Below are 25,320 nucleotides of genomic sequence, written 5' to 3'. Positions count from 1 at the left end.
CCTTCCTCTCTTCTTCCTTCCCTTCCACCCTCTCCTTGCTCTTTTCCTTCCTCTCTCCCCTTCCTTCTTCCCTCTCTCTTTATTTCTGTTTGCCACTGTTAGCTTGCTTTTTTCTCTTATATATAACCAAGTAATTCTAATTACAGCTCCCAAATATATGCCTAGCTTCCTATGGGCATATCTTGATATATTGGGAAAGCCTGTAAAGCTCTGAGGTTACTGGTTCAATCTTTAGTTGAATACACTTAACTTACAAAATATTAAGCTATCATGGAAATACACACAGTTGAATATTTTGGGCCTTTATGTCCTTTAACATCTTTTTGGGCTACAGCACTTTTAGCAGTTGGAATATATTGACAGCAAACTCACAGTGTTTCCTCCATTTAATTCAAAGAAAGATGCATTTGGAAGAAAATTAAAGTCTTGCTGCTCTAAACTATTCCTATAAAGTCCATCAGAGACTGCACATCGTTCAAGGTCATGCTGCAAACAGATTTGGAACGGGCAAGATGCTTTTGTGATGAAAGTTATTGCATCAAACAAAACTCAAAATTTATTCCAGGTGGGATCCACCACCCCTCCCCATGCTATCTTAACATCAAACACAAAACTGACACAAAACAATTCTGTCCTCCTGATATACTGAACTTTGGGCACAAGTAGAGGGTGCATTACAAAGACATGGTTTCATACTTGAGTACGTGTGTTGCAGAAAAAGTTTTCCACTTAAATGTGATCCATTTAAGGATAGCTAAATATATGCTCTCCTGCTTATTATATTTACAATCATTTTTATCTCAGCAAAAGATACTGTTATGGTGAAAATGTATTACACATGTCCTTTGCTGACTGAGAGAGTTAAAATGAATAGAACAATAAAGAAAAAAATACGAAGAAAAAAGGAAGAAATCCTAAACTTTATTGCCAAAGCCTTACAAAGACAAATATGGGCAGAACATATATTTAGAGACCTTGGCAAAAGAAAATGGAAATATGAGCAATTAGCTGAATAGTTTAGCCAAAAATGGTTGAGAATATTTATTCTCTTTTAAAATCTTAATTGTCCATCCCGTCGTAGGCTAGATTGACTGAATTTTCTGGACAAAGTCATAAAGTTTCCTTAACTTTGTGGAAACATGGGTTGTAACTACTCAGTAACCACTACCAGTGACTATTTGTTAAAAATACACCATTTGCAAGACATTGCATTAGCTTTGTGGTCATAAATGTATTGTCCTATGAGTTAAATGAAGATTGTTAATGGACTCATAGGATCACACAATCTCAGTATTTTCAGGAAATTTAGATATATCTATTTCAGTCCTTTAAATCCCTCCCCCAGCACCATTTTAAAGATGAGGAAACTGAGGCCCTAGAGACTTTTCAAAATCTCACAACTTGTACATAAACTCCACTTGTAAAATAATGGTGTTTTGTACTTTTTACTAGTTTTCTAAAATGGTCCAGTGGAGAAAAAGAAGCTTTTGTTCATTACTTTGAATTTGTTTCTAGTTATGTTTGGTATCATGCTTTTCTTCTGTAAAGATTTATCAATAAGAAGATTATAAGATCAAAACCTTCCAAGGGTGAGTTACCTTAACCTTGTTGAAAATTATTGATATTAGATATTATTACCTATAAGAGACATGGACTATGAGAAAAGACTTCTTTTATTTTCAGTGATAGTACACTAAGCCTTGTAGCAAAACAGAAATAGTAAACTGCATATTGATTCCAAAGCAAATCAAGTTAAGTATCTTCTATGGACATATAGTCAGATAATAAAACTCAAGAAAATAATGTATGTTCTTCTCTGTTTTCCACTAAACTAGGGAATCTCCTTTAAACTTTGGATGCAGTATGGAAATAAGGTTTCTGAAGTAACCATTACAACATGTTTTCATGAGTGTTTATTAAGAAGCCCCAAACATTTTTCAGTAATAAATCGGCTGACATATCCATAGATTTAAATCTTTTATTGGTTACTGATTAACGTAACTGCTCTGCCTGACAAATCTTTATAATAAATAAGCCAACCAGTGAGCATTTCACAATGAAACCAACTTTGTTTAAAGGACTATCACTAAAACAGGATTTATGCGCTAATGAATTTTGCAATCAGCATGTGGTGGTGTACAAGTTTCAACATGAATCTAAAATGCAGAAATCTGAAGACACTGAAGTTATTAAAAATCACACCACAACACAACTACTTTTAATTAAAAAGAAATATATTACATTCATATTTAGCAGCAGCATTATAGCATATGAAAAGGAGAACTCAGGGTTACTCTTTGAACATATTCTAACAAAATACAGCTGTTGCTGCTATACAGGTTAATGATTCCTTCTCAAAATAAAATTCCTTGCTATACTGATTCTGATTTTTAAAAAAATCAAAATAAGGAACAATGTTTTTTGTATACACATAAGCCAAGTAAATAGACAAGATGATCCATGATGGTGATTCAGTAAAATAAAAGTTGCTTATGGATATATATATATATATATATATATATATATATACTTTCAGTTTGATTGAATTCTTCTTGGAAAGCCACTGGACTTCTTGTCTCTGTTTGAATTAATTAAATTGTTGACAGTGAAATTGTCAAAAGTAGCTTTGGTATAAAAAATGATTCCCAGATCTTTTTCTCTAAAACTTAAAAAAAAATCCTGACAAACTTGAAAAAGTTTTAAACATCTGTCTGGACAGATGTCAAAATGCAGAGTGTATACCATTATACTGTGTCAGTATCTGACACTATGTTATTACTCTTCAGTTAAATATTCACAGTGAGATTTTATGATCTTTTTAAAAGAAAACTTGCATGAGAGAGTAACTTTATCTTGCACAACACATAAGCACTTTAAACAAATGAATTTCAGAGTAAACAATGAAAAATAACTTTTTGTGCTAGTTTTTATACCATATTTTAATCACTTGGGATTTTCACATCAGGATTTTACAAATCATTCAATAGTATGTAATGGATAATGAACCATGTTATTAATTTTGAATATTTCCCTGGAAAGAGAACTTTAGTGAGAATCATACATAAATAGCATAGAGAATTACATATGGGGAAAAGATGGCATTGCTAAATCCTAATTGTTGTGGAGTATATATTATAGTAAAATAAACAATGTTTTTCAAGAAATGAGAGATGAAAACTGTCACGATATTATAAAATGCAACAGTAATTTAGCAAGGAAGACTTCACTGAAAGCAATATTTAGATCCAGACACTGGGTTGCTGAGATGTTATTTCATTCTGTGTTCATCTCTACCCCAAATCTTCTAGATTAGATATATTATAGTTAGTTTATTTGATGAACATTTTCATATTGGGATTATAAATGCCTGAAAATAGAATTTTTAATGCTTTTAATGTGATTAAGGAAGCAAAACCTCTCTTTTCTCCCTAGAAATTACTAGCCCCTTTCGCACTAAATACATACATCACGCAAACCGCCACAATTTCCTTGTATTGCCAGAGAGAATTCTTCAACAAAACACTGCAATTCTCTGTCAAAGAGACTAACAATAGCAAGAGCATCTCACTATTTTCTTAATGAGATGTGAGTGGAAGTGTGAAGGTGAAAAGACAGATTCTAGGTTGGCAGATTCTAGGTTGACTGGCAAGGTGAGACCACTTCTTTAGCAAAAGGAACCCCACTCCTTGAAACATCATGTTTAATATAAACAGAATTTTCCCTCCCTTCCTGCCTTCCTTCTTCTCTTCCTTTTCATCCTTTACTTGGGGAGTCCTCTTCATTTGTCTTAAAAATTCTGAGATGAATTCATTTGCCCTCGAAGCCATCAGATTTGATGTTGATAAATTTAAGTGGTTTAACTTTGGAAAACATCAACTTATGTGTTAATTTCCTTCGTAGCGATAGCCTGGCCTCCAGGTCACACTGCATAGCCTACCTGCTATCAGTATCATCATTATTGTTTTAATCGTTAAATTAAACTGAATGAAGTTGGTGATGAGCTGTCAAGAAGTCTCAGAGACAAGGGCAGGCCAGTGCCCCATTTCTTCTTCTAAACACTTTGTATCTATTCATAAAAATTGAATGAGATTGTGTCTGGGAAACTATTGTACACTGCAAAGCACAAACATAAGGGCAGATGATGCCAGTGGTGATTATGATGACGCCCAGCAATGTTGTTCATTTTTAGGCTAGAGATCTGGTAGCAGCCTTATGTTTTCTGCTTAGGATACAGTCTTGAATAGCATAATTTGTACTGATATAAACTAGATTTAGCCATTCCCTGGGATTCTAAACTATTCTCTTATGATGCCTCTTCCGCTATTGTACAGAACTATTTAGCTAGGACAAGAAAAATTGATTATTTTTCCCTTCCTAGTTTTCTAAATGACATTGCCCAGATTAATTAGTAAATTGCCCAAATCTCTCTTTTCCCTACTCTTCTATGTAGCACTTGCAAGAAAAAAAAAAGCCAATTTCATGCAGAAGTTGCTTAAAATTAGTCAAAAGCAACCCTTGTTCTAGTCCTGTACACATTAAGTAATTCTCATTGATCAAAATAGGAAGTGAGCCTGAGAACAAGGGAGAAGAGAGGAAGTTTGCAGATGGACTTTCTCCCCCAGTGTCATTTTCAACCAGGTAAAATGGAGTTCGAAAGGCCCAAATTCTCAGCAGATTTGCACAGCACAGTAATAGCCTTTATGCTTGGAAATTTATGGGCCATGGACAGTTTATAAGAAACGATGTAGTTCATCAGAGAGCTAGACTGATGGGGCATATGGGAGCATTCCGCAAAGGAAGTTGGGTTTTGGAATAATACTTACTTTGATAGAGTTGTTTTGTTAGCTAAGTAAAACAGTAGGGAAGCCAATGGCCACTTAGGCTTCAAACATAAATATATATTTATAAGTCACCCAGCTGCCTAATTGAGAGCCATAGTGTTTTCACTGAGTATATCTTCACCAGAAAGCAGTAGAAACAACAATATCATCAACAAAACCCCAGTCTTGGCATAGATTTATTTAATCTGTCTTTGATACTTTTGAGATAATTGAATGCTCTCTAAATGTCACTCTTTTAAAGCCAGAGGGTGAGGGGATGGTTAAAAAGAAGTTTTTTTGTTTTTTGTTTTTTAAAGTTGGGGTTCTTTTGTATTTAAGGTGCAAAGATATGAAGTTAAGGTTTATGTTACACTTGGGGTAGCAGAGGGCTATTATCAGAGATTTGAAATTGTGGTTCTATGGACTCCTGATGGGAAGAGTGGGGAAGCTCAGAGGAGCAAGGGTTGGGCGTACAATTGTCTGGTGCTTTCAGGTTTCACAGAAGAAGGTTAAGCAGGAGGTGGCTTGTTAAATTTGAGCAGAGAACTGGAAAATAAGATTTCACACTCCTGAGATGGGGAAGGCTGGTGAGTTTGGAGTTTGTCTGGGAGATTTGAAAAAGGTCGAGTGTGCTATAAAGTTTCTGAAATTCTATTTTAGTGCTTACGAACACGAAAATAGTAGGTGTTATGAAAAAAAGCAAAGGGCATTTTAAAACTCAAATAAGTATTTGGCATGTTGAAATAAAATACACATCCACTTCTGCTTGGCTGGACCTCCTAGAATTCAGGCCTTGCTAACGATGTCTTGTTACTGTGTCCTCCATTCAAGCCCTCTCTTTCTTTTCTTAAGCTTTTTTTTTTTTTTCCTCTTTATGGCCACTGCTTTAATTATTTCTCTCTTTGCGTTAAGACCCTGAGCTGAACTTGTGTTGCAAGTGGCAGCATGGGAGTCAGAGATTTGGGTTCTAGTCTGAGGTCTGTTTCTTTGTGTGATCTTAAGGCAGGACACCAACTCTCATTTGGCCCTTGCCTTCCAATTTGGAGGAACTGGGGGTCAGGTCCCTGAGGTCTTTCTTAGTTCTGACATTATTTTATCTTAGAGTCAGTTTTGTTACTTCAATTCTTTCCTCCTCTTCTGGGACAAGCGTGACCCTTTTACTCAATTGCTTGCTTTCTTCTTTTCTTTTCTTTTTTTTTTTTAATAAAAAAAAGATGGATCTCACTATGTTGCCCAGGCTGGTCTCGAACTCCCAGGCTCAAGAGATCCTCCCACTTCAGCCTCCCAAATTGTTAGGATTACAGGTGCGAGCCACCATGCCCAGCCAATCAATTGCTTTTTATAAAAGTATTCATTAATGCTATTTGATCTACGTTTACATTTAATTCTCTTTGTCAATTGTTTTTCTATCTTTTTGCTTCTGATTTTACTTGTATTCTCTTTGCTCATTGGTTCCCTCTTTCGAGGCTGATTTTATCTTTAAATTGTTATCTAACGTAGAATATAATATTCTGTCTCTTCAAGCATTTATTTTTTCCTGGTCTTCAATGTTTGATCTTTAAGAGCTAAAATACAACTAAACACATTATAGGCATTTTATAAATATTTCTTGATTGATTGATTGGTTTAATAAGATTCCCTAGGTTTCAGACAGCTCATCTTTTCAATTTGGCTTTGGACTCAGGTCTATCTCCTGTGTTTTTGGAATTAGAGTTAAAGCCATCCTTCACCTAGTATAATATGATCACTGGGTCAGGCAACTCACACCTGTGCAATCTCTAGTCTTAAATCCTCTATTCTTAAGGGGCTGACTTAAAAGATGACTCAGTCTCATTTATTTTGCTCCCATCCAAGATGAACAGGAAACATAAAAGGCATTAAGTACATTGGATAGCAGTCAAATTTCTAATAGTTCAGTTGTGCTAGGAAAATTAAACCTTATAGTGTCAGAAACTCCCAAACGCTTTTTTTTTTTTTCAACTTGCAGGACTATAAAATAAGAGGTGTCTCTACTAAGAGTTACAAAATGTTCTGAAATAACAACTCACTGGAGAAATACAGATAAGAGTCCTTAAAAGTATAACCTCGAATTAGATCCACATTTCCCTGTACTATGGAACATTAAAATAATTTAATAGCTTGAAGGAAATGTTACTCGTTGCCCATTATCTTGCTACTAATCTACGTATTTCTATGAAAATGTGATACATTTTGTGCTATATTAAGCACATTTTAGCATACACTTAAATAGATATTATTTATTTTTTAAATCCTGAATGGCCAATGATTGGTCTTTGTTAATTAACATTTTATTAAATGGAACTCATGATAGAGTAAAATAGAAAAAAACCTGTTTCTCCATACTGCTACAGTAGGTAGCTAGTCAGGCATGAGCAGGACAGGAGAGGGCTCCCCAACACCACATCAGGAATGCCAGGTGACCATCAGGTGATGGTCAGGTGGTTGTTAACGCTCGCTGTAAAGTAATAATTGGTCACAGCTGGCACCAGGAAAAGGCCATCTTCCAATAGGTAGAAACACCTGAAACTGGTGATCAGCAGCTTCCCAATAAAATCTCAGGAGTTGGGAGAGTGGACTCAAGCATGCGCATTAAGTGGCAAAATGGTGGAGTTTAACTGGTATATGACCTTCCTCTAGGAATGTTAGGCTGGTAAGGGAAAAACGTCTCAAGTGAGCATGTGTACAACTCCAGTAAACACACTGCATGTGCTCCCCTCCCAAGGGCTAGCAGGCCACTGTGCCTGTGGACAGCCCACCCCAAGGGAAGGATAAGGAGAGAAGTGACACAAGACCTCAGAAGTATGCCAACGTATAAAACTCCAAGTCAAAATGTCAAACCACGCACTTGACTCTCTCAAGTCGCCTGCTTGGCCCGCTTCCAAGTGTTTGTTACTTCTTCGTATTCCTGATTCAAAACTTTTTAGTAAAGGTTCACTCCTGCTCTAAAACTTACCTCAGTCTCTCCCTCTGCCTTATGCACCTCACTCTAATTCTTTCTTCTGAGGAGGCAAGAATTGAGATTGCTGCAGACCCTTATGGATATGGATTTGCTGCCGGCAACTAGTATTATTTAACTCATTTTGCTAAGATTTTCCAAGAGGTTTCATGTTTTTCGCAGTCCGACTATAATCTGGTTCTCAGTCTTGCCATTTCAAATTTCCTTTAAGGAGGCATTGGGTTTTGCTCTGAAAGGCCTACAAGTTGGTTGTCACTAGAGGCTAAGGCCAAGCTCTTGCATTAAGAGACATACTAAACAGCAATCAGAACTTTTTGATAAAATAGGGGTTTGTAAATTAATTTACTAACGGTTCATTATGGTATTCTCGTAATATATTTTCCTATAACTTCACCGATAATTTTTTTTCGCTTGCATAACATTTTAGAATACTTACGCTTGTTGGAAATGCCATGATTACATTAAAAAATTTTTGTTGTTATCTATCCAATACTCATGATGCTAGGCTAAATCCTGCTGAAAAGAAATACAAACATATTGCAAAAAGTTACAGACATAGTAAAACCTTGGAAGACAGGGACTGGTTAATGAAATTACTGAAAAACCCAACTATATAGTATTACTCTTTTACATATATAAAATTAAATAAAAAGAATTGATCAGAATCTTCTTAATTAAAGTTTGCTGGTATATGTCAGTAGATGTCAATGTTATAAAGTGCAAAATGAGATTTTCCCATCGATTCAGTGAATTGTTGTCTAATTATATTTTATTTATTTATTTTTGAGATGGAGTTTTGCTCTGTTGCCCAGGCTGGAGTGCAGTGGCACAATCTCAATCTTGGCGCACTGCAACCTTTGCCTCCCAGGTTCAAGCAATTCTCCTGCCTTAGCCTCCTGAGTAGCTGGGATTACAGGTGCACAGCACCACACCCAGGTAATTTTTGTGTTTTTAGTAGAGACAGGGTTTCACAATTTTCACCAAGCTGGTCTCAAACTCCTGACCTCAAGTGATCTGCCCACCTTGGCCTCCCAAGGTGCTGGGATTACAGATGTGAGCCACCACGCCCAGCCTGTTGTCTAATTCTAAACAGTTTGATGCCTATGATGTATGCATTTGTTCATCAAAACAAATTTAGAACAGTGAACCTCAAGGGATGTGAAATTATTTTTTAAAGACAAGAGACAGAATGATGGTTATTTTTGCTCTAAGAAAAAGGAGATTAGATTGTTCTGCAACCCATTTTTTGGGAAGGTCTGTGTCCTGGCTCTTTTCCTTCTAATTATGTTGGGAAGTACAATGACATGATAAGGTTTTTTAAATATATATAAATGAAAGTATTGTCTTAATGTAGTAGTGCATTCAGCCTTGATGTCTACAAACCTTCAGTATGTTGCAGTGATTTAAAAGTATCCTTACAATTCACATGTAAGGATGTTATATGTATTCCAGAAGAAAATGTATTAATGCTAATCCTGAGTAAAGCTGTGAGTCTTAAAGGATGCCTTGTCCACCAAAAAGGGATTAGAATAGGCCCATTGGTTCAGGGATGTGGGAAGGATCTTGGCATACACTTGGGTTTCAGGTGAAAAAATATGAGAGTAACCTGATGGAAATGGAAACACCACGACCAGGAAAGGGATCTGAAAGTTTCCTGCTGTCATGATGTGGATAATTCAAATCAACAAATTATCCTAAAAGAAGCCACAAAATAGGTGAAACATTTAGGATTCTAGCAGAAGTCAATGAAAACTGTTTTTTTTTTAAATTATACTTTAAGTTCTAGGGTACATGTGCACAATATGCAGGTTTGTTACATATGTAAACATGTGCCATGTTGGTGTGCTGCACCCATCAACTTATCATTTACATTAGGTATTTCTCCTTATGCTATCCCTCCCCCTGCCCCCCACCCAAGGACAGGCCCCAGGGTGTAATATTCCCCGCCCTGTGTCCATGAGTTCTCATTGTTCAATTCCCACCTATGAGTGAGAACATGCGGTGTTTGGTTTTCTGTCCTTGTGATACTTTGCTCAGAATGATGATTTCCAGCTGCATCCATGTCCTGGCAAAGGACATGAACTCATCCTTTTTTATGGCTGCATAGTATTCCGTGGTGTATATGTGCCACATTTTCTTAACCCAGTCTATCACTGATGGACATTTGGGTTGGTTCCAAGTCTTTGCTATTGTGAATAGTGCCACAATAAATATACCTGTGCATGTGTCTTTATAGCAGCATGATTTATAATCCTTTGGGTATATACCCAGTAATGGGATGGCTGGGTCAAATGGTTGAACTAGTTTATACTCCCACCAACAGTGTAAAAGCGTTGCAATTTCTCCACATCCTCTCCAGCATCTGTTGTTTCCTGACTTTTTAATGATTGCCATTCTAACTGGTGTGAGATGGTATCTCATTGTGGTTTTCATTTGCATTTCTCCGATGACCAGTGATGATGAGCATTTTTTCATGTCTGTTGGCTGCATAAATGTCTTCCTTTGAGAAGTCTCTGTTTATATCCTTCACCCACTTTTTGATGGGGTTGTTTGTTTTTTCACGTAAATTTGTTTAAGTTCTTTGTAGATTCTGGATATTAGCCCTTTGTCAGACAGGTAGATTGCAAAAATTTTCTTCCATTCTGTAGGTTGCCTGTTCACTCTGATGATAGTTTCTTTTGCTGTGCAGAAGCTCTTTAGTTTAGTTAGATCCCATTTGTCTATTTTGGCTTTTGTGGCCATTGCTTTTGGTGTTTTAGTCTTTGCCCATGCCTGTGTCTTGAATGGTATTGCCTAGGTTTTCTTCTAGGGTTTCTATGGTTTAGGTCTAACATTTAAGTCTTTAATCCATCTTGAATTAATTTTTGAATAAGGTCTAAGGAAGGGATCCAGTTTCAGCTTTCTACATATGGTTAGCCAGTTTTCCCAGCACCATTTATTAAATAGGGAATCCTTTCCCCATTTCTTGTTTTTGTCAGGTTTGTCAAAGATCAGATGGTTGTAGATGTGTGGTGTTATTTCTGAGGCCTCTGTTTTGTTCCATTGCTCTACATGTCTGTTTTGGTACCAGTGCCATGCTATTTTGGTTACTGTAGCCTTGTAGTGTAGTTTGAAGTCAGGTAGTGTGATGCCTCCAGCTTTATTCTTTTTGCTTAGGATTGTCTTGGTAATGTGGGCTCTTTTTTGGTTCCATATGAACTTTAAAGCTGTTTTTTCCAACTCTGTGTAGAAAGTAATTGGTAGGTTGATGGGGATGGCACTGAATCTACAAAATACCTTGGGCAGAATGGCCATTTTCATTATATTGACTCTTCCTATCCATGAGCATGGAATGTTCTTCCATTTGTTTGGGTCCTCTTTTATTTCGTTGGGCAGTGGTTTGTGGTTCTCCTTGAAGAAGTCCTTCACATCCCTTATAAATTAGATTCCTATGTATTTTATTCTCTTTGTAGCAATTGTGAATGGGAGTTCACTCATGATTTGGCTCTCTGTTTGTCTGTTGCTGGTGTATAGGAATGCTGGTGATTTTTGCACATTGATTTTGTATCCTGAGACTTCGCTGAAGTTGCTTATCAGCTTAAGGAGACTTGGGGCTGAGGCGATGGTGTTTTCTAAATATACAATCATATCATCTGCAAAGAGGGACAATTTGACTTCCTCTTTTCCTAATTGAATACCCTTTATTTCTTTCTCTTGCCTGATTGCCCTGGCCGGAACTTCCAACACTATGTTGAATAGGAGTGGTGAAAGAGGGCATCCCTGTCTTGCCAGTTTTCAAAGGGAATGCTTCCAGTTCTTGCCCATTCGGTATGATATTGGCTGTGGGTTTGTCATAAATAGCTCTTATTATTTTGAGATATGTTCCATCAATACCTTGTTTGTTGAGAGTTTTTAGCATGAAGCGCTGTTAATTTTTTTCAAAGGCCTTTTCTGCATCTATTGAGATAATCATGTGGTTTTTGTCATTGGTTCTGTTTATGTGATGGATTATGATTATTGATTTGTGTATGTTGAACCAGCCTTGCATCCCAGGGATGAAGTTGACTTGATCATGGTGAATAAGCTTTTTGATGTACTGCTGGATTCAGTTTGCCAGTATTTTATTGAGGATTTTTGCATCGATGTTCCTCTGGGATGTTGGTCTAAAATTCTCTTTTTTTTGTTGTGTCTCTGCCAGGCTTTGGTATCAGGATGATGCTGGCCTCATAAAATGAGTTAGGGAGGATTCCCACTTTTTCTATTGATTGGAATAGTTGCAGAAGGAATGGTACCAGCTCCTCTTTGTACTTCTGGTAGAATTCGGCTGTGAATCCATCTAGTTCTGGACTTTTTATGGTTGGTAGGCTATTAATTATTGCCTTAATTTCAGAGCCTGTTATTGATCTATTCAGAGATTCAACTTCTTCCTGGTTTAGCCTTGGGAGGCTGTATGCATCCAGGAATTTATCCATTTCTTCTAGATTTTCTAGTTTATTTGCGTAGAGGTGTTTATAGTATTCTCTGATGGTAGTTTGTATTTCTGTGGGATTGGTGATGATATCCCTTTTATCATATTTTATTGCGTCTATTTGGCTCTTCTCTCTTTTCTTCTTTATTAGTCTCACTAGCGGTCTATCAGTTTTGTTGAGCTTTTCAAAAAACCAGCTTCTGGATTGATTGATTTTTTGAAGAGTTTTTTATGTCTCTATCTCCTTCAGTTCTGCTCTGATCTTAGTTATTTCTTACCTTCTGCTAGCTTTTAAATTTGTTTGCTCTTGCTTCCGTAGTTCTTTTAATTGTGATGTTAGGGTGTTGATTTTAGATCTTTCCTGCTTTCTCTTGTGGGCATTTAGTGCTATAAATTCCCCTCTACACACTACTTTAAATGTACATTGAATCTTTGTTCTCATTAGTTTCAAAGAACATCTTTATTTCTGCCTTCACTTCATTATTTACCCAGTACTCATTCAGGAGCAGGTTGTTCAGTTTCCATGTAGTTGTGCGGTTTTGAATGAGTTTCTTAATCCTGAGTTCTAATTTGATTGCACTGTTGTCTGAGAGACAGTTTGTTGTGATTTCTGTTCTTTTACATTTGCTGAGGAGTGCCTTACTTCCATCTATGTGGTCAATTTTGGAATAAGTATGATGTGGTGCTGAGAAGAATGTATATTCTGTTGATTTGGGATGGAGAGTTCTGTAGATGTCTATTAGGTCTGCTTGGTGCAGAGCTGAGTTCAAGTCCTGGATATCCTTGTTAACCATCTGTCTCGTTGATCTGTCTAATATTGACAGTGGGTTGTTAAAATCTCCAATTATTATTGTGTTGGAGTCTAAGTCTCTTTGTAGGTCTCTAAGGACTTGCTTTATGAATCTGGGTGCTCCTGTATTGGGTGCATATATATTTAGGATAGTTAGCACTTCTTGTTGAATTGATCCCTTTACTATTATGTAATGGCCTTCTTTATCTCTTTTGATCTTTGTTGGTTTAAAGTCTGTTTTATCAGAGACTAGGATTGCAACCCCTGCTTTTTTTTTGCTTTCCGTGTGCTTGGTAGATCTTCCGCCTTTTTTTATTTTGAGCCTACGTGTGTCTCTGCACGTGAGATGGGTCTCCTGAATACAGCACACTGATGGGTCTTGACTCTTTATCCAATTTGCCAGTCTGTGTCTTTTAATTGGGGCATTTAGCCCATTTACATTTAAGGTTGATATTGTTATGTGTGAATTTGTTCTTGTCATTATGATGTTATCTGTTTATTTTGCCCATTATTTGATGCAGTTTCTTCCTAGCATCGATGGTCTTTACAATTTGGCATGTTTTTGCAGTGGCTGGTACCGGTTGTCCCTTTCCATGTTTAGTGCTTCCTTCAGAAGCTCTTTTAGGGCAGGCCTGGTGGTGACAAAATCTCTCAGCATTTGCTTGTCTGTAAAGGATTTTATTTCTCTTCACTTATGAAGCTTAGTTTGGCTGGATATGAAATTCTGGGTTGAAAATTCTTTTCTTTAAGAATGTTGAATATTGGCCCTTACTCTCTTCTGGGTTGTAGAGTTTCTGCCGAGAGATCAGCTGTTAGTCTGATGGGCTTCCCTTTGAGGATAACCCGACCTTTCTGTCTGGCTGCCCTTAACATTTTTCCTTCATTTCAACCTTGGTGAATCTGACAATTATGTGTCTTGGAGTTGCTCTTCTTGAGGAGTATCTTTGTGGTGTTCTCTGTATTTCCTGAATTTGAATGTTGGCCTGCCTTGCTAGGTTGGGGAAGTTCTCCTAACAGTGTTTTCCAACTTGGTTCCATTCTCCCCATCACTTTCAGGTACACCAATCAAAGGTAGATTTGGCCTTTTCACATAGTCCCATATTTCTTGGAGGCTTTGTTCGTTTCTTTTTACTCTTTTTTCTCTAAACTTATCTTCTCATTTTATTTCATTAATTTGATCTTCAATCACTGATACCCTTTCTTCCACTTGATCGAATTGGCTATTGAAGCTGTGCCTGTGTCGTGTAGTTCTCATGCCATGGTTTTCAACTCCATCAGGTCATTTAAAGTCTTCTCTGCACTGTTTATTCTAGTTAGCCATTCATCTAATCTTTTGTCAAGGTTTTTCCCTTCCTTGCAATGAGTTTGAACATCCTCCTTTAGCTCGGAGAAGTTTGTTATTACCGACCTTCTGAAGCCTACTTCTGTCAGCTCGTCAAAGTAATTCTCAGTCCAGCTTTGTTCCGTTGCTGGTGAGGGGCTGCAATCCTTTGGAAGAGAAGAGGTGCTCTGGTTTTTGGAATTTTCAGCTTTTCTGCTCTGGTTTCTCCCCATCTTTGTGGTTTTATCTACCTTTGGTCTTTGATGTTGGTGACTTACAGCTGGGGTTTTGGTGTGGATGTCCTTTTTGTTCATGTTGATGCTATTCCTTTCTGTTTGTTAGTTTTACTTCTAACAGTCAGGCCCCTCACCTGCAGATCTGTTGGAGACTGCTAGAGGTCCACCCCAGACCCTGTTTGCTGGGGTATCACTAGCAGAGGCTGCAGAACAGCAAATATTGCAGAACAGCAAATATTGCTACCTAATCCTTCCTCTGGAAGCTTCATCCCAGAGGAGCACCTCCTGTATGATTTGTCAGTCAGCCCCTACTGGGAGGTGTCTCCCAGTTAGGTTACATGGGGGTCAGGGACACACTTGAGGAGGCAGTCTGTCTGTTCTCCAAGCTCAGACACCATGCTGGGGGAACCACTGCTCTCTTCAGAGCTGTCAGACAGCGATGTTTAAGTCTGCAGAGGTTTCTGCTGCCTTTTGTTCAGCTATGCCCTGCCCCCAGAGGTGGAGTCTACTGAGGAAGGAGGCCTTGCTGAGCTGAGATGGGCTCCGCCTAGTTTGAGCTTTCCTGGCTGCTTTGTTTACCTACTCAAGCCTCAGCAATGGTGGATGTCCCTCCCCCTGCCAGGCTGCTGCCTTGCAGGTTGATCTCAGACTGCTGTGCTAGCAGTGAGCCAGGCTCTGTTGGTGTGGGACCCACCAGTCCATGCATGGGATATAATCTCCTGGTGTGCCGTTTGCTGAGATCATTGAAAAAGTGTATTATTTGGGCGGGAGTGTCCCATTTTTCCAGGTACTCTCTGTCATGGCTTCCCTTGGCTGGAAAGGGAAATTCCCAGACCCCTTGTGCTTCCCGGGTGAGGCAATGCCCTGCCCTTCTTCGGCTAGCCCTCCGTGGGCTGCACCCACTGTCCAACCAGTCCCAGTGAGATGAACCAGGTACCTCAGTTGGAAATTCAGAAATCACCCGTCTTCTGCGTCAATCACACTGGGAGCTGCAGACCAGAGCTGTTCCTATTCAGCCATCTTGGAACGGAACATGAAAACTGCTTTGTTAATATGCTTTCTTTACCTCCAGATTTCTCCCAAAATGAACTCCCATAGACCTCATAATGTGAAGATACAATCCTCTATGAGGAAAAATCAGCAGACACAACAAACAGGAGATTTTTTATGTAATGTAATGGCCCCCAAACTGGATATTATAGAATAATGTAAATGAGATTATGTATTCAATATGTTAATTAATTAAGGAAAACAGAAGGAACAGAAATCACAAAGAAACATTAGAAAGTCATGGAAAAAGTAGGGCCCTATTTATAAAATAGCAAAATAGAAGATATAGAAATAAAAAAATCATTGAAATTAAAAAATGTAAATACATTATTTATGCTAATTTAAATGTTAGACAAATAGAATAATAAGACAGAAATGTATCCAAGCATGTATAAAGATTTATTGTTTAACAGATCAATGAAGAAAATGATTGAATATTTAGCAATTACCACTGTATCAAATGATAGCCATCTGGAAAGAAGAAAACTGGATTTCTGCTTTATAGCAAATAAAAAAATCAAAGTTGAGATAGATTAAAGATCTAAAAAACACCCATATTTTCAACACCTTTGGGAAAATTATAGGAAAATATTATGTCAGGGTGTACAAGAACTTTATAAGTAGTCACAAATAAAATAGTATCCTGCAAAAGAAAGAATTTAGACCCCTACCTCACATCATATATGAAATTAACTAAAAAATGGATCAAAGGCCTAAATATAAGAACCTCAAACTATAAAATCCTTAGAAGAAAAAAAGTGTAGATCTTTATCAACTTGGATTAGGCAATGGTTTCTTAGCTATGACAGAAAAAGGATAAACAACAAAATAAATGGATAAATTGTACTTTATCAAACTTAAAAACGTTTATGTTTCAAAGGATACCATCAAGAAGGCAAAAAGAAAACCTACAAAATGTGAACAATATTTGCAAACATATATCTAACAAAGTACCTGTATCCAGCATATATAATAAACACTTAGCAATAAACAATAAAAAGACAAATAACCCAATTAAAAATGGGCAAAAGATTTCACTAGACATCTATCCAAAGAAGATTTATAAGTGACCAATAAGCTCATGAAAGGATGTTCAGCATTGATAGAGAAATGCAAATCAAAGTCACAATAAGATGCCATAACATTTTACACTCACTAGGATGGCTATAATAAAAAAGATGGACTGTTGGAGTTTTGAAGAGTATGTGAAAAATTTTGAACACTCATACATGAATGGTGGAAATGTAAAATGCTCCAGCTGCTTTGGAAAACAGTCTGGTACTTCCTGAAAATTTTAAATACAGAGTTTTCTTTTATATACATATATATTTTTATTTAAGTTCTAGGGTACATGTGCAAAATGTGTAGGTTTATTACATATGTATACATGTGCCATGTTGGTGTGCTGCACCCATTAACTCGTCATTTACATTAGGTATATCTCCTAATGCTATCCCTCCCCCTGCCCCCACCCCACGACCGGCCCCAGTGTGTGATGTTCTGTGTCCATGTGTTCTCATTGTTCAGTTCCCACCTATGAGTGAGAACATGTGTTGTTTGGTTTTTTGTCCTTGCGATAGTTTGCTGAGAATGATGGTTTCCAGCTTCATCCATGTCCCTACAAAGGACATGAACTCATCATTTTTTATGGCTGCATAGTATTCCATGGTGTATATGTGCCACATTTTCTTAATCCAGTCTATCATTGTTGGATATTTGGGTTGGTTCCAAGTGTTTGCTATTGTGAATAGTGCCACAATAAACATATGTGTGCATGTGTCTTTATAGCAGCATGATTTATAATCCTTTGTGTATATACCCAGTAATGGGATGGCTGGGCCAAATGGTATTTCTAGTTCTAGATCCCTGAGGAATCACCACACTGTCTTCCACAATGGTTGAACTAGTTTACAGTCCCACCAACAGTGTAAAAGTGTTCCTATTTCTCCACATCCTCTCCAACACCTTTTGTTTCCTGACTTTTTAATGATTGCCATTCTAACTGGCATGAGATGGTATCTCATTGTGGTTTTGATTTGCATTTCTCTGATGGCCAGTGATGATGAGCATTTTTTCATGTGTCTGTTGGCTGCATAAATGTCTTCTTTTGAGAAGTGTCTGTTCATATCCTTCACCCACTTTTTGATGGGGTTGTTTGTTTTTTTCTTGTAAATTTGTTTGAGTTCTTCATAGATTCTGGATATTAGCCCTTTGTCAGATGAGTAGATTGCAAAAATTTTCTCCCATTTTGTAGGTTGCCTGTTCACTCTTATGGTAGTTTCTTTTGCTGTGCAGAAGCTCTTTAGTTTAATGAGATCCCATTTGTCTATTTTGGCTTTTGTTGCCATTGCTTTTGGTGTTTTAGACATGAAGTCCTTGCCCATGCCTATGTCCTGAATGGTATTGCCTAGGTTTTCTTCTAGGGTTTTTATGGTTTTAGGTCTAACATTAAAGTCGTTTATCCAGCTTGAATTAATTTTTGAATAAGGTGTAAGGAAGGGATCCAGTTTCAGCTTTCTACATATGGCTAGCCAGTTTTCCCAGCACCATTTGTTAAATAGGGAATCCTTTCCCCATTTCTTGTTTTTGTCAGGTTTGTCAAAGATCAGATAGTTGTATATGTGTGGTATTTAAATACAGAGTTTTCATATGACCCAGGAATTCTACTCCTAGGCAGAGTCTCAAGGTAATTGAAAATGTATGTCCACCTAAAACTTGTAGTGAATGTTCATACTGGTGTTAATTATCATAGCCCCAAAGTGGAAACAACACAAATTTCCATCAGTTGATGAGTGGATAAACAAAATGTGGTAAATCCATGCAATGGAATATTATTTGGCCATAAAACGGAAGTACAGCTACATGTTACAGCATGCATGAATGTTGAAGCCATTATACTTAGTGAAGGAAGCCATCACAAAAAGTCACATATTGTAAGATTTCTTGTATATACATCATCCAAAATGGGTAAATCCATAGAGACAGTAGGAGATTCATGGTTGCCAAGGGCTGGGGGTGGGCAAAATGGGAAGTGACTGCTAATGGGTATGAGATTTTTTTGGGGGGAGGGGTGATAAAAATGTTCTGAAATTAAATAATGGTGATAATTGCACAACTTTAAATATACTAAAAAACGTGGAATTGCATACTTCGAAAGGATAAGTTTTTTGTTATGTTAATTCCATCTGAATTTTAAAAAGAAGAGAAAAACTAAAAAAGATTGATTAACCTGATGTTGAATTTTAAAACAGTTTTATGAAAGAGCATATATAACAAGCTGTGTATCATTATCCAGGATATATAAATGACTCCTACAAATAAATGAAACGAAGGCAAAATTTCCACCAAATAGTATGCAAACATTTGCATATGCAAATAATAAGCAAACATGTGGCTAGCCAGTTTCCCCAGCACCATTTATTAAATAGGGAATCCTTTCCCCATTGTTTGTTTTTGTCAGATTTGTCAAAGATCAGATAGTTGTAGATATGCGACATTATTTCTGAGGGCTCTGTTCTGTTCCATTGGTCTATATCTCTGTTTTGGTACCAGTACCATGCTGTTTTGGTTATTGTAGCCTTGTAGTATAGTTTGAAGTCAGGTAGCATGATGCCTCCAGCTTTGTTCTTTTGGCTTAGGATTGACTTGGCAATGCGGGCTCTTTTTTGGTTCCATATGAACTTTAAAGTAGTTTTTTCCAATTCTGTGAAGAAAGTTATTGGTAGCTTGATGGGGATGGCATTGAATCTATAAATCACCTTGGGCAGTATGGCCATTTTCACGATATTGATTCTTCCTACCCATGAGCATGGAATGTTCTTCCATTTGTTTGTATCCTCTTTTATTTCCTTGAGCAGTGGTTTGTAGTTCTCCTTGAAGAGGTCCTTCACATCCCTTGTAAGCTTGATTCCTAGGTATTTTATTCTCTTTGAAGCAATTGTGAATGGGAGTTCACTCATGATTTGGCTCTCTGTTTGTCTGTTACTGGTGTATAAGAATGCTTGTGACTTTTGCACATTGATTTTGTATCCTGAGACTTTGCTGAAGTTGCTCATCAGCTTACATAGATTTTGGGCTGAGATGATGGGGTTTTCTAGATATACAATCATGTCATCTGCCAACAGGGAAATTTGACTTTCTCTTTTCCTAATTGAATGCCCTTTATTTCCTTCTCCTGCCTGATTGCCCTGGCCAGAACTTCCAACACTATGTTGAATAGGAGTGGTGAGAGAGGGCATCTCTGTCTTGTGCCAGTTTTCAAAGGGAATGCTTCCAATTTTTGTCCATTCAGTATGATATTGGCTGTGGGTTTGTCATAGATAGCTCTTATTATTTTGAGATACGTCCCATCAATACCTAATTTACTGAGAGTTTTTAGCAGGAAGGGTTGTTGAATTTTGTGAAAGGCCTTTTCTGCATCTATTGAGATAATCATGTGGTTTTTGTCTTTGATTCTGTTTATATGCTGGATTACGTTTATTGATTTGCGTATATTGAACGAGCCTTGCATCCCAGGGATGAAGTCCACTTGATCATGTTGGATAAGCTTTTTGATGTGTTGCTGGATTTGGTCTGCCAGTATTTTATTGAGGATTTTTGCATCAATGTTCATCAAGGATATTGGTCTAAAATTTTCTTTTTTGGTTGTGTCTCTGCCAGGCTTTGGTATCAGGATGATGCTGGCCTCATAAAATGAGTTAGGGAGGATTCCCTCTTTTTCTATTGATTGGAATAGTTTCAGAAGGAATGGTACCAGCTCCTCCTTGTACCTCTGATTGAATTCGGCTGTGAATCCTTCTGGTCCTGGACTTTTTTTGGTTGGTAAGCTATTAATTATTGCCTCAATTTCAGAGCCTGTTATTGGTCTATGCAGAGATTCAACTTCTTCCTGGTTTAGTCTTGGGAGAGTGTATGTGTCGAGGAATTTATCCATTTCTTCTAGATTTTCTAGTTTATTTGCATAGAGGTGTTTTTAGTATTCTCTGATGGTAGTTTGTATTTCTGTGGGATCAGCGGTGATATCCTCTTTGTCATTTTTTATTGTGTCTATTTGATTCTTCTCTCTTTTCTTCTTTATTAGTCTTGCTAGCGGTCTATCAATTCTGTTGATGTTTTCTAAAAAGCAGCTCCTGGATTCATTGATTTTTTGAAGGGTTTTTGTGTCTCTATTTCCTTCAGTTCTGCTCTGATCTTAGTTATTTCTTGCCTTCTGCTAGCTTTTGAATGTGTTTGCTCTTGCTTCTCTAGTTCTTTTAATTGTGATGTTAGGGTGTCAGTTTTAGATCTTTCCTGCTTTCTCTTGTGGGCATTTAGTGCTATAAATTTCGCTCTACACACTGCTTTCAATGCGTCCTAGAGATTCTGATGTGTTGTGTCTTTGTTCTCATTGGTTTCAAAGAACATGTTGATTTCTGCCTTCATTTCTTTATGTACCCAGTAGTCATTCAGGAGCAGGTTGTTCAGTTTCCATGTAGTTGAGTGGTTTTGAGTGAGTTTCTTAACCTGAGTTCTAGTTTGATTGCACTGTGGTCAGAGAGACAGTTTGTTATAATTTCTGTTCTTTCACATCTGCTGAGGAGTGCTTTACTTCCAACTATGTGGTCAATTTTGGTCCATATATCTACCAGTACGTTGCTGTTTTGGTTACTGTAGGCTTGCAGTATATTTTGAATCAGGTAGCATGATGCCTCCAGCTTTGTTCTCTTTGCTTAGGATTGTCTTGGCTATATGGGGTCTTTTTTGGTTCCATATGAAATTAAAGTATTTTTTCTAATTCTGTGAGGAAAGTCAATGGTAGCTTGATGGAACGGTATTGAATCTATAAATTACTTTGGGCAGTATGACCATTTTCATGATATTGATTCTTCTTATCCATGAGCATGGAATGTTCTTCCATTTGTTTGTGTTCTTTCTTATTTCCTTGAATAGTGGTTTGTAGTTCTCCTTGAAGAAGTCCTCCACATCCCTTTAAGTTGTATTCCTAGATATTTAATTATCTTTGTAGCAATTGTGAATCAGAGTGCATTCATGATTTGGCTCTGTTTGTCTATTATTGATGTATAGGAATGCTTGTGATTTTTGCACACTGATTTTGTATCCTGAGACTTTGCTGAAGTTTAAGGAGTTTTTGGGCTGAGACAATGGGGTTTTCTAAATATACAATAATGTCATCTGCAAACAGAGATAATTTGACTTCTCTTCCTGTTTGAACACCCTTTATTTCTTTCTCTTTCCTGATTGCCCTGGCCAGAACTTCCAATACTATGTTGAATAGGAGTGGTGAGAGAGACCATCTTTTCTTGTGCAGGTTTTCAAAGGGAATATTTTCAGCTTTTGCCCATTCAGTATGATATTGACTGTGGGTTTATCATAAATAGCTCTTATTATTTTGAGATACATTCCATCAATACCAAGTTTATTGAGTGTTTGGAACATGAAGGGGTGTTGAATTTTTATCAAAGGACTTTTCTGCATCTATTGAGATAATCATGTGGTTTGTGTCACTGGTTCTGTTTATGTGATGGATTACATTTATTGATTTGCATATGTTGAAACAGCTTTGCATCCCATGGATGATGGCAACTTGATCATAGTGGATAAGCTTTTTAATGTGCCACTGGATTTGGTTTGCCAGTATTTTATTGAGGATTTTCACATCAATATTCATCAGGGATATTCGCCTGAAATTTTCTTTTTTTGTTGTGTCTCTGCTAGATTTTGGTATCAGGACTATGTTGGTCTCCTAAAATGAGTTAGGGAGGAGCCCTCTTTTTCTGTTGTTTGGAATAGTTTTAGAAGAAATTGTACCAGCTCCTCTTTGTGCCTATGGTAGAATTTGGCTGTGAATCCATCTGGTTCTGGGCTTTTTTTTGTTGGTTGGTATTAATTACTGCCTCAATTTCAGAACTTGTTATTGGTCAATTCAGGGATTCACCTTCTTTCTGGTTTAGTCTTGGGAGGGTGTATGTGTCCAGGAATTTATTCATTTCTTCCAGAGTTTCTGGTTTATTTGTGTAGAGCTGTTTATAGTATTCTCTGATGGTAGTTTGCATTTCGGTGGGATCAGTGGTGATATCCCCTTTATCATTTTTTATTGTGTCAATTTAATTCTTCTTTCCTTTCTTCTTTATTAGTCTGGCTAGCAGTCTAACTATTTTGTTAATCTTTTCAAAAAACCAGCTTCTGAATTCATTGATTTTTTTTTGAAGGGGTTTTTTTTGTGTCTGTCTCCTTCAGTTCTGCTCTGATCTTAGTTATTTCTTGTCTTCTGCTAGCTTTTGGGTTTGTTTGCTCTTGCTTCTCTAGTTCTTTTAATTCTGATGTTAGGGTGCTGATTTTAGATCTTTCCTGCTTTCTCCTGTGGGCATTTAGTGCTATAAATTACCTGCTACACACTGCTGTAGCTGTGTCCCAGAGATTCTTGTATATTGCATCTTTGTTCTCATTGGTTTCAAAGAATGTATTTATTTCTGCCTTGCAGCTTGTTGAGTTTGCATGTAGGTGTGTGGTTTTGAGTGAGTTTCTGAATCCTGAGTTCTAATTTGATTGCACTGTGGTCTGAGAGGCTGTTTGTTATGATTTCTGTTCTTTTGCATTTGCAGAGGAATGTTTTACTTCCAATCATGTGGTCAATTTTAGAATAAGTGCTATGTGGTGCTGAGAAGAATGTATATTCTGTTCCCTTGTGGTGGAGAGTTCTGTAGATGTCTATTAGGTCCACATTGTCGAGAGCTGAGTTCAAGTCCTGAATATCCTTGTTAATTTTCTGTCTCATTGATCTGTCTAATATTGACAGTGGGGTGTTAAATTTTTCCACTATTATTGTGTGGGGGTCTAAGTCTCTTTGTAGGTCTCTAGGAACTTGCTTTATGAATCTGGGTGCTCTTGTATTGGGTGCACATGTATTTAGGATAGTTAGCTCTTCTTGTTGCACTGATCCTTTACCATTATGTAATGCTCTTCCTTGTCTTTTTGAATCTTTGTTGGTTTGAAGTCTGTTTTAGCAGAGACTAGGATTGCAACCCCTGCTTTTTTTTTTTTTGCTTTCCATTTGCTTGGTAAATCTTCCTCCATCCCTTTGTTTTGAGCCTATATGCATCTTTGCATGTAAGATGGGTCTCCTGAATACAGCACACCAATGGCTCTTGACTCTTTATCAAATTCGCCAGTCTGTGTCTTTTAATTGGAGCATTTAGCCTGTTTACTTTTAAGATTAATATTGTTATGTGTGAATTTGATCTTGTCATTATGATGCCAGCTGGTTATTTTGCCCGTTAGTAGATGCAGGTTCTTCACAGTGTCAATGGTCTTTACAATTTGGTATGTTTTTGCAGTGGCTGGTACCGGTGTTTCCTTTCCATATTTAATGCTTCCTTCAAGAACTCTTGTAAGGCAGGCCTGGTGGTGACAAAATCACCAGCATTTGCTTGTCTGTAAAGGATTTTATTTCTTCTTCACTTTTGAAGCTTAGTTTGGCTGGATATGAAATTCTGGGTTGAAAATTCTTTCCTTTAAGAATGTTGAATATTGGCCCCTACTCTCTTCTGGCTTGTAAGATTTCTGCATAGAGATCTGCTGTTAGTCTGAATGGCTTCCCTTTGTGGGTAACCTGACCTTTCTCTCTGGCTGCCCTTAACATTTTTCCTTCATTTCAACCTTGGTGAATCTGACAATTATGTGTCTTGGGGTTGCTCTTCTCGAGGAGTATCTTTGTGGTGTTCTCTGTATTTCCTGAATTTGAATTGTTGGCCTGTCTTGCTAGGTTGGGGAAGTTCTCCTGGATAATACCTGAAGTGTGTTCCAACTTGGTTCCATTCTCCTCGTCACTTTCAAGTACACCAATAAAATGTAGGTTTGGTCTCTTCACAAGTCCTATATTTCTTGGAGGCTTTGTTTGTTCCTTTTCGTTCTTTTTTTCTCTAGTCTTGTCTTCATTGTTTATTTCATTAAGTTGGTCTTCAATCTCTGAAATCCTTTTTTTCACTTGATCAGTTTGGCTATTGATACTTGTGTATGCTTCACGAAGTTCTCGTGCTGTTTTTCAGCTCCATCAGGTCATTTATGTTCTTTTCTAAACTGGTTATTCTGGTCACTAGTTCCTGTAACCTTTTATCACGGTTCTTAGCTTCCTTGCACTGGGTTAGAACATGCTGCTTTACCTCTGAGGAGTTTATTATTACCCACCTTCTGAAGCCTACTTCTTCAATTCGTCAAACTCATTCTTCATCCTGCTTTGTTCCCTTGGTGGTGAGAAGTTGTGATTTTTTGGAGGAGAAGGGGTACTCTGGTTTTTGGAATTTTCAGCCTTTTTGAGCTGGTTTTTCCTCATTTTCGTGGATTTATCTCCCTTTCATCTTTGATGTTGGTGACCTTCAGATGGGGTTTTTGAGTAAGGGTTCTTTTTGTTGATATTGATGCTATTGCTTTCTGTTTGTTAGTTTTCCTTCTAACAGTGAGGCCCCTCTTCTGCAGGTCTGCTGGAGGTCCACTCCAGACCCTGTTTGTGTGGGTGTCACCAGCGGAGCCTTCAGAACAGCAAAGATTGCTGCCTGCTCCTTCTTCTGGAAGGTTTCTCGCAGAGAGGCACCTGCCAGATGCCAGCCAGAGCTCTCCTGTATGAGGTGTCTGTTGACTTTTGCTGAGAGTTGTCTCTCTGTCAGAAGGCATGGGGGCCAGGGAT

Source organism: Pan troglodytes, chromosome 12 (assembly GCF_028858775.2).
Source record: "Pan troglodytes isolate AG18354 chromosome 12, NHGRI_mPanTro3-v2.0_pri, whole genome shotgun sequence".
In the NCBI taxonomy this organism is placed as follows: Eukaryota; Metazoa; Chordata; class Mammalia; order Primates; family Hominidae; genus Pan; species Pan troglodytes.
Note: the sequence above shows the minus strand (reverse complement) of the source record.